Raw genomic sequence first — 7755 nt, 5'->3', positions numbered from 1 at the left:
CCCGCTGGTGAAAAGAACCTAGTCCAGGGTTGCCAGTTTGGCATTTTAAATGGGGGGGGGGGGGGGTTCGTTTATTAGTTTATCATCAAACAAGTTGATTGGGCTTTATTTGTTTTTATTCCATCATACTATACCTGACCTGGGGCTTGCTTTATTTTTTAAAAACAGATTGAGAGCTGCAGAGGTGGTTTATTTTCTCTTTCTTTCCCTCCTCTCAATTACATTCATTGTTTTGTGGTTTAATCAGTTTCTGGATGCAAGGTATTTACCGGACAGATTCTATGTTAAATTGATTGTATATGGCTTTGTCTGAAAGAGCTTGAGAAGTTAATTCATTTGGTATAAGTTATGTTTGTATGTCTTTTGTTGACGATTTTCTATGAATTTTTAAAGGTATCTAATATTTTTAGTTATGCCTAATATTGAATTTCTATCCAAAATCCTTAAAAAATTTTGGATGCCATTGATAATATGTTGAGATGCTTTTGCTTCTATTGGATAGAGATAAGAATGACGAGTAATTTGATGTAAAGTATGTCATCCTATCTTTATTAGTTATTTTTTTGTTAATATTTTGATTTTGTGTATTTTCAGTATATTGACACCATTTTTTCCATGCCGTAATTTTGAGCTTGGCAGTGACCTTCGGCTCAATATAGAGCAATTACTATTTTCTCCACATTAACAAAAAAAATTAGGCTAAGAATTTATATACTTTTTTGCAAAGATATTGAGTTTGAGTAGTATACATGTTCATTTTTTTTATCTATGAGGCTCCAAATATGGGTCCCTGGGCCTATATTTCCCATTTTTTTATATTTTGATGCTGTTTCTGTCATATTTGAGGATGGTTTCATTTAAGTATCATTGTTTTTTCATCTTAATATCTGCTTTTATTTTGTTTTATGATTGCATGTTTATGCAAAAAATGTTTATTTTAAATGTTATATAACCAACTTTTTTGTTTATGGCGTCATAAAGTCGGCAAAAAATGCGTAACCGGAATATGTGGGAAAAAATTGTAAGTTCAATAAAATTCATTTTATCATATTTCATTTATTTGTTGACGGATTTTCATAATTCTTTTTGTGTTGTTCATTAATTTCAAAGCACTTTACAGTGGTTTAACTCTTTTTATGATAGCTCAATTTTGAAATTTTCGCTTGTGGTACCTAATCATATACCTATGATGTTCGCATGGGTGTACGATCCGATAGTGATGTCGTTTCTTCTTCTCTTTACTAGCCTATCCTGCTTCTTTGGTTTGTGATTGTATTTTTGACAGGGGATATTTTTTTTCTGTAAATCTTCTGCCTGATTGTTCTTGGTTATTTATAATTTAGCTTATGATATCTTTAGGTTATGATTTTGATTTACATTTGTACTATTTTTGTTAGATTGCTTGTTTTTTTGTTTCAGCGGTCTCTCATATAACCTCAATTGTGTTGGAAGAGACCTAAAGCAACAAACAAACAAATGTATTCCTCTTGGTGGAATCCTGTGCTTGTGTCTGTTTGAAACGTTTAGGTGTTCTCAAAGAAAGCATATTAATAGTTTGCAATTGAAATCTACATCTGTTCCCTATTTGAACCAGTTCCCTTTTATCTTACCTTGTCTTGGGCTCTCTTAATATAAATCTAGATATCCCATCTTCTTCCCTTTTATAATCACAGAAATATTCTAAAAGTGTTGCAAACGCTGTAAAACCCCCCAAAACAAACAAACCAATCATCCCTTTGTTATTCGTCTTATGTTTATCTATTAATTTATATTATGCATGAACTGGATGATACATGTGTTAATTTATGTATGTATTAGATAGTTTTAGCAATAGTGCAAACATAGAATATTTTCACTTTTGGCAAAGATCTAGGTGACCAAGTGATTTTTTTTGGTCTCAAACTGGCATCAGAGGTATATTTCTTTTAATCATTTACTCCTAATATCCCCCTTTTAAAATCTAATCCTATAGTCTTACTTTTCCTGGTGGTTAAATGACGATTGCGTTGCAAGCAGTATTATACAAGTGTCCAAAAACAATAACATTCAGATTAATATTGGGAGACATTATTGTTTGATCAGGTTAGAAAATAAATCAAACCTTGCCAGTAAGGGATTAATCAATAGATAAAAGGATTATATGGTCAATGATAAGATTAGTCTTCAGATACATCGAACATTTTGATTTGATGCTATTTTTGTACAAAGTTAACTACTCATACCCCCGTGATATTTTTGTCAAAAGTGTACAGTAGATGAGGAATGTCATGTGGGTGGGAACATTGAATTGCATCATTTTTCATCCCATAGTATTATTGAGAATAATTAAGTTGACGGTGTGCCTGTGTTAAGGCCATATTGTCAAAAATTTCAAATTTTCGTTTTTTACATAAATCAATTTGCTTTGGAGTAAGGTTTACTGCTACAAAAATAATATATGCAAAAATATTAATTAATTTTTATTAATTAAATCCTGATCACCGTTAAGTTTTTTGACAGATAATGTGATTGCTCAAAATCCGTAGTTTGAAATACAGACTTAAGACTTTCTAAACAGTGCCTATCAGCGACTGCCTAAAAGCCTTAACAGTAACTACTGCCTGAAGCAAAGGTGGAAATGCAAAGGTAAATTTGACAGCCCTAAAACCGTATCTAGCAACAAGGCGTTTAGGCAGTCATAGAATTATGCCACCGTGGTTAAAATAACGAGCACAATAGCCTTGACTGAATTTACGGTCTTAGATCAGTGAAATATATGGGGGTGGAAATGAGAGAACACCTGAAAGACCGTATTTTGGCCTTGTATGAGATTCTACAAAGACTTAGATGCAATTCTATATTACAATCTTTAAAAATTCGACATTTAACGTTTAAGATTGATGGGGAATGACAATTGGGTAACACTTACTCCAAGTCTCGCAATTCCCTTCCTACCAGTATCAATTACAGATAAGACATCACAACTTAAGGGATTCGTCAAACTCTGGATTATGAGACTTTTTTTTTTTCCTTTGGCCAACAATGAAACAAGTGTATGACTTGATTGAATCTGAGTTTTGATAATAATTAAGGAATGCAATCCTGATCATTGTTTTGAAATGTAATTTTTACCTTTGTATTCATCGGTCTAAATTAAAGGGGAGGGGAGAGAGATAGAGTGAGAGAGAGAGAGAGAGAGAGAGAGAGAGAGAGAGAGAGAGAGAGAGAGAGAGAGAGAGAGCATTGTTGAATCCCTTTATGGACGAATTACGATTTTTTGCATCAGAATAGATATATAATTTAATGAGTTTTTATCAAAAATTGTGTTTTAGAGCTCTATTATTTTCTTTATTTTCTTAATGTTACGGTGTTATTTCGTACTCTTTCAACAAAGTACATCAGTCATTTACTCTTGCCCAAACACCGTATTGCAAGTTGCTGTGTTATGGCAGGCCAAAATTGAGCATAGTGTTTTTTTATTGCACCGTATCACTAGTTACAGCTTTTGAGCAGAATGTGTTCAGGGTAAATCTCTTGACAGATCAGTCTTATTTCCGGCTACCACTTTTGGGCTGCCAACCCTCCACCTGAGAACGGGAAGGGCAGCATGCTCTATGCAAGTAACATGATATGCAGTAAACTAGCCGAGCAATACTGTCACATTAAAAAAAAACGTCCCTTCACAAAAGCTGTAATGAAAGTAGCTACGTAAAATGCAAAACAATTGGGTTTATTAAAAATTCCAATCTAAAAATGACTAGCATCCTGACAATCAAGCAGACTATATAATCACGGTTATATCACAGTTATATTGGTATAAAAATCATCACGATAGTCCTTGGTTAACTATGTAAATTCCGTCTGCAAAGTTTTAATTTGCTCTCCTGTGAAATCAATGAAACCATCGATAAGGCTTTTGCACAGGCACCCCTCGATATCACATCATTCTCATGAGCTTTTATAAAAATGTATGTCAGAAATATGATTCATTTGTGTGCTTATCCCTAATTTTGAAGTGGAAGAGGCTGCCATATTCAGTTTGTCTCCATTATTAAATAAAATCTTTATATTGAAAAACTTTGACTGCCAGTCGTTCATAATTTTAAAATTGTTGATGTTTTGCTTCATTTTCTTATTCATGATTTTAAAATGTGACAATTTATCAAAATCTTTGACATTTTGTTTAAGCTGGTCTCTTTGTAACTATCGCCGTTTTTATCTTTTTGTAAATGTCCCACTTCTTTGATCTTTTATCTTGGTCTGCAGTCAACCTAATCACTTTCAATAACTTTTATAAAAGAAGAGCATATTGTGGTTGTTAGGAGGCGGTGAGTGAAGGAAAGTAATGGGGTGACTTCTTCCGTTTTCCCTTCATTTACCATCCTTCAATCACTACATTTATGATGTATATTTGTGTATGACATAATTTTGCCTCTGGGTGGGTTCCTGACCTCCCATAGTGGTCAGGGAGGTACTGACTGTGTCTTCTATCCCCCTATATCTGTTTTCCAACTAGCTTTCTGTCATTGTCTTGGAATGAGATTACTTGGTTATGTCATGGCCCTGACCGGATACCCTTGCTGAGAGGGAAACAGTCAAATGTATATTTAGTTTTGGGAGATGACGTTTTTTTCCTTGTAAATCATCTCTCTGTTATGTATTGTATTATGTTTTGTTTACATATTATATATGATTTGTAAACATTTGAGTGTATTCCTCTTAGTGGGAACCTGTGCTTGTGACTGGATGAGACTTTTAGGTGATCTCAAACTAAGTTTTTTTAAGTGTGCTCTTGGAATCTACATCTATAATTTTTTGACTATCCCAATTCCTCCTTTTTACTGGAGCTGATATAACCTTAATGTCATGCAAGCGAAGTAAAACCCTTAAAAACAAAACAAACATAAAATAGTTGCTAATGATTAGATTATTTCTGTGTGTAGTTTACCCAAGAGTGTTGCATGTGCTTTTGATATTTAAAACTACAACATACAACGTTTGTATCGTTTGTGTTTTTGTGGGCGGTAAAAACTTTAAAACATTTCAAGTTTGTTTTTTTGTTATTTTTTTTGTTTTTTCTTAAAAAGGATGGGTATTTGCTAAAATTGTATGTTTTTTTAATTTTCAATTTATAACTGCTATTTATTAATTCATTTATCGTGAATAATACATGTGTAAAAGGCGAGGGACTGGGTGGGGATCCTGACCTCCCATAGCGGGCAGGGAGGTACATACTGTGTCTTCTATCGCCTTATATCTGTTATCCAACAAGCTTTCTGTCTTTGTCTTGGAATGGGATTACTTGTTTTTTTTCCTGGCCCTCGTCGGGGTCTTGGCTGGGAGGGAAACAGTCAAATGCATAGTTATTGTTTTGAGAGATGATATTTTTTTCCTTGTAAATCATCTCTCTGTTATGTTTTATTATATTTGTTATTTTTAATGTTTAGTGTAAGCATTTGAGTGTATTCCTCTTTGTTGGAGTTTGTGCTTGTGTCCGGATGAGACTTATAGGTGATCTCAAACTAAGTACAATGATAGTGTGATCTTGGAATCTACATCTGATCCCTATTTGTTTCCAGTTCCCCTGTGTCTTACTTTTTCTTGGGTTCTTTAACTGTAATTCTAGAACTTTTTACTATCCCATTTTCTTCCTTTTTACTGGCGCTGATATAACCTAAATGTGTTGCAAGCGCCGTAAAACCCTTAAAAACATAAAAACAAAACAAAGGCGAGGGATAACTAAGAAAATAATTGAGGTTGCGATTATTAGGGTTGGTAAGTTAGCTCAGTAGGTAGAACTGGGTGTGTTAGATCTGATGGAAATTACTTTGCGATAAACTTCCGTTTCAAATGATAGCGAGTAATTGCTTTTGTCCATTTAACTGTTTAGAAACAGAGGTAAACACTTGCTTCTTGGGCTTCAAGGCTCTAAGGGACAGGTTTGTTTTATTTATTTATTTTTATCCATTTATTTATTAGGACTGGCGCACTTCATAAGAGTATATGCTTCAATTCGTATTGTAAATGGTAGAATGTTTTTACAATGCTCAGTTATTCTAGCTTTACTACCCCATGCATAATCAATATAAATGTGTTGACAGCGAACGACGCAGTGTGTTGTGTGTATTGGGTTGTTGTTCCATCAATGATTTTGTGGGTTTATTCATATTTTTTTTTCATTTGTTTGATTTTTTCTAAATTCATTCTTTTTACTCAACTTGAGAGCGTTTGACTGAAGCGCATATTATTATCAGTGGAAAGGATGAGATACAATATAGAACACACACACACACACACACACACACAGACTGAGAGAGAGGCGGGGTGGGTGGGGAGTGGAATCATATGCATATTGATTTGTTACCCATACTGCTTTGTAAAGATTATATTTTGAAATAAAGTTTTTTGACCTTTAACATGCAGAGTTCTTTAATACTAGCTGGACATCACATCTTGCCATTTTCACTAAGAGAGGAGTAGTTGGAAATACCCTTAGGACGACACCCGGACTATTGGATTTAATCAGTCCACACCTTTGTTATCTCTTTTACCTCTCTCAAAGTCGATAGCTTCTGTCTGCTCACTTTAGTTTCGAGTCTTAACCAAGTCTGGAATCTTTTACTGGATACTGGATGGGGTTCCTTACCTCCCATAGTGGGCAGGGAGGTACATACTGTGTCTTCTATCCCCCTGTATCTGTTTTCCAACATGCTTTCTGCGGGTGGTTGGATGGGAGCATCACCCTTGAATCATATACCTATGATGTTCGCATGGGTGTACGATCCGATAGTGATGTCGTTTCTTCTTCTCTTTACTAGCCTATCCTGCTTCTTTGGTTTGTGATTGTATTTTTGACAGGGGATATTTTTTTTTTCTGTAAATCTTCTGCCTGTTTGTTCTTGGTTATTTATAATTTAGCTTATGATATCTTTAGGTTATGATTTTGATTTACATTTGTACTATTTTTGTTAGATTGCTTGTTTTTTTGTTTCAGCGGTCTCTCATATAACCTCAATTGTGTTGGAAGAGACCTAAAGCAACAAACAAACAAAACAAACAAACAACATGCTTTCTGTCATTGTCTTGGAATGAGATTACTTGGTTTTATCCTAGTCCTGGCCGGACACCCTGAGAGGGAAACAGTCATTTGTATAGTAAATTTTGGGAAGTGATATTTTTTTCCTTGTTAATCATCTCTCTGTTATATACTGTATTATGTTTTGTTTACGTATTATATATGATTTGTGAACATTTGAGTGTATTCCTCTAAGTGGGGACCTGTGTTTGTGTATGGATGAAACTTTTAGGTGATCGCAAACTAAGTACTTTGATAGCGTGCTCTTGGAATTTACATCGATCCCTATTTATTCCCAGTTCCCTTTTGTCTTACTTTTTCTTGTGTGCTTTACAATTCTAGAACTTTTTACCATCTCATTTTCTTTTTTTTTTACTGGCGCTAATATAACCTAAATGTGTTGCGAGCGCGGTAAAACCATTCAAAACAAACATAAAACAAATATTTCCAAAGAGGAAATTAGCAACACCACCAAAAATAGATTAACAAACAAGCAGAAAAAAAGTTTAAAAAAACAGCAACAAAAAACAAACAAACGAGTCTCGCTAACTCAATTTCCATTTTTCAACTCTACTTCTGCATGATCGTTTGCAGCTCATTGCATCCTCCCCACTCCCTTCATTATTCGCCAAACAGATGCAATTTAGCAAATGAATACCATTTATTCCAACAAAAGAATCGCATTACGGATTATTACTGGG

The sequence above is a fragment of the Berghia stephanieae genome, chromosome 7 (assembly GCF_034508935.2).
Source record: "Berghia stephanieae isolate SIO BIC M18660-M18661 chromosome 7, UCSD_Bste_1.3, whole genome shotgun sequence".
Classification (NCBI taxonomy): domain Eukaryota; kingdom Metazoa; phylum Mollusca; class Gastropoda; order Nudibranchia; family Aeolidiidae; genus Berghia; species Berghia stephanieae.
The sequence above is the reverse complement of the archived record's forward strand: the minus strand, read 5'-3'. Positions refer to the sequence as shown.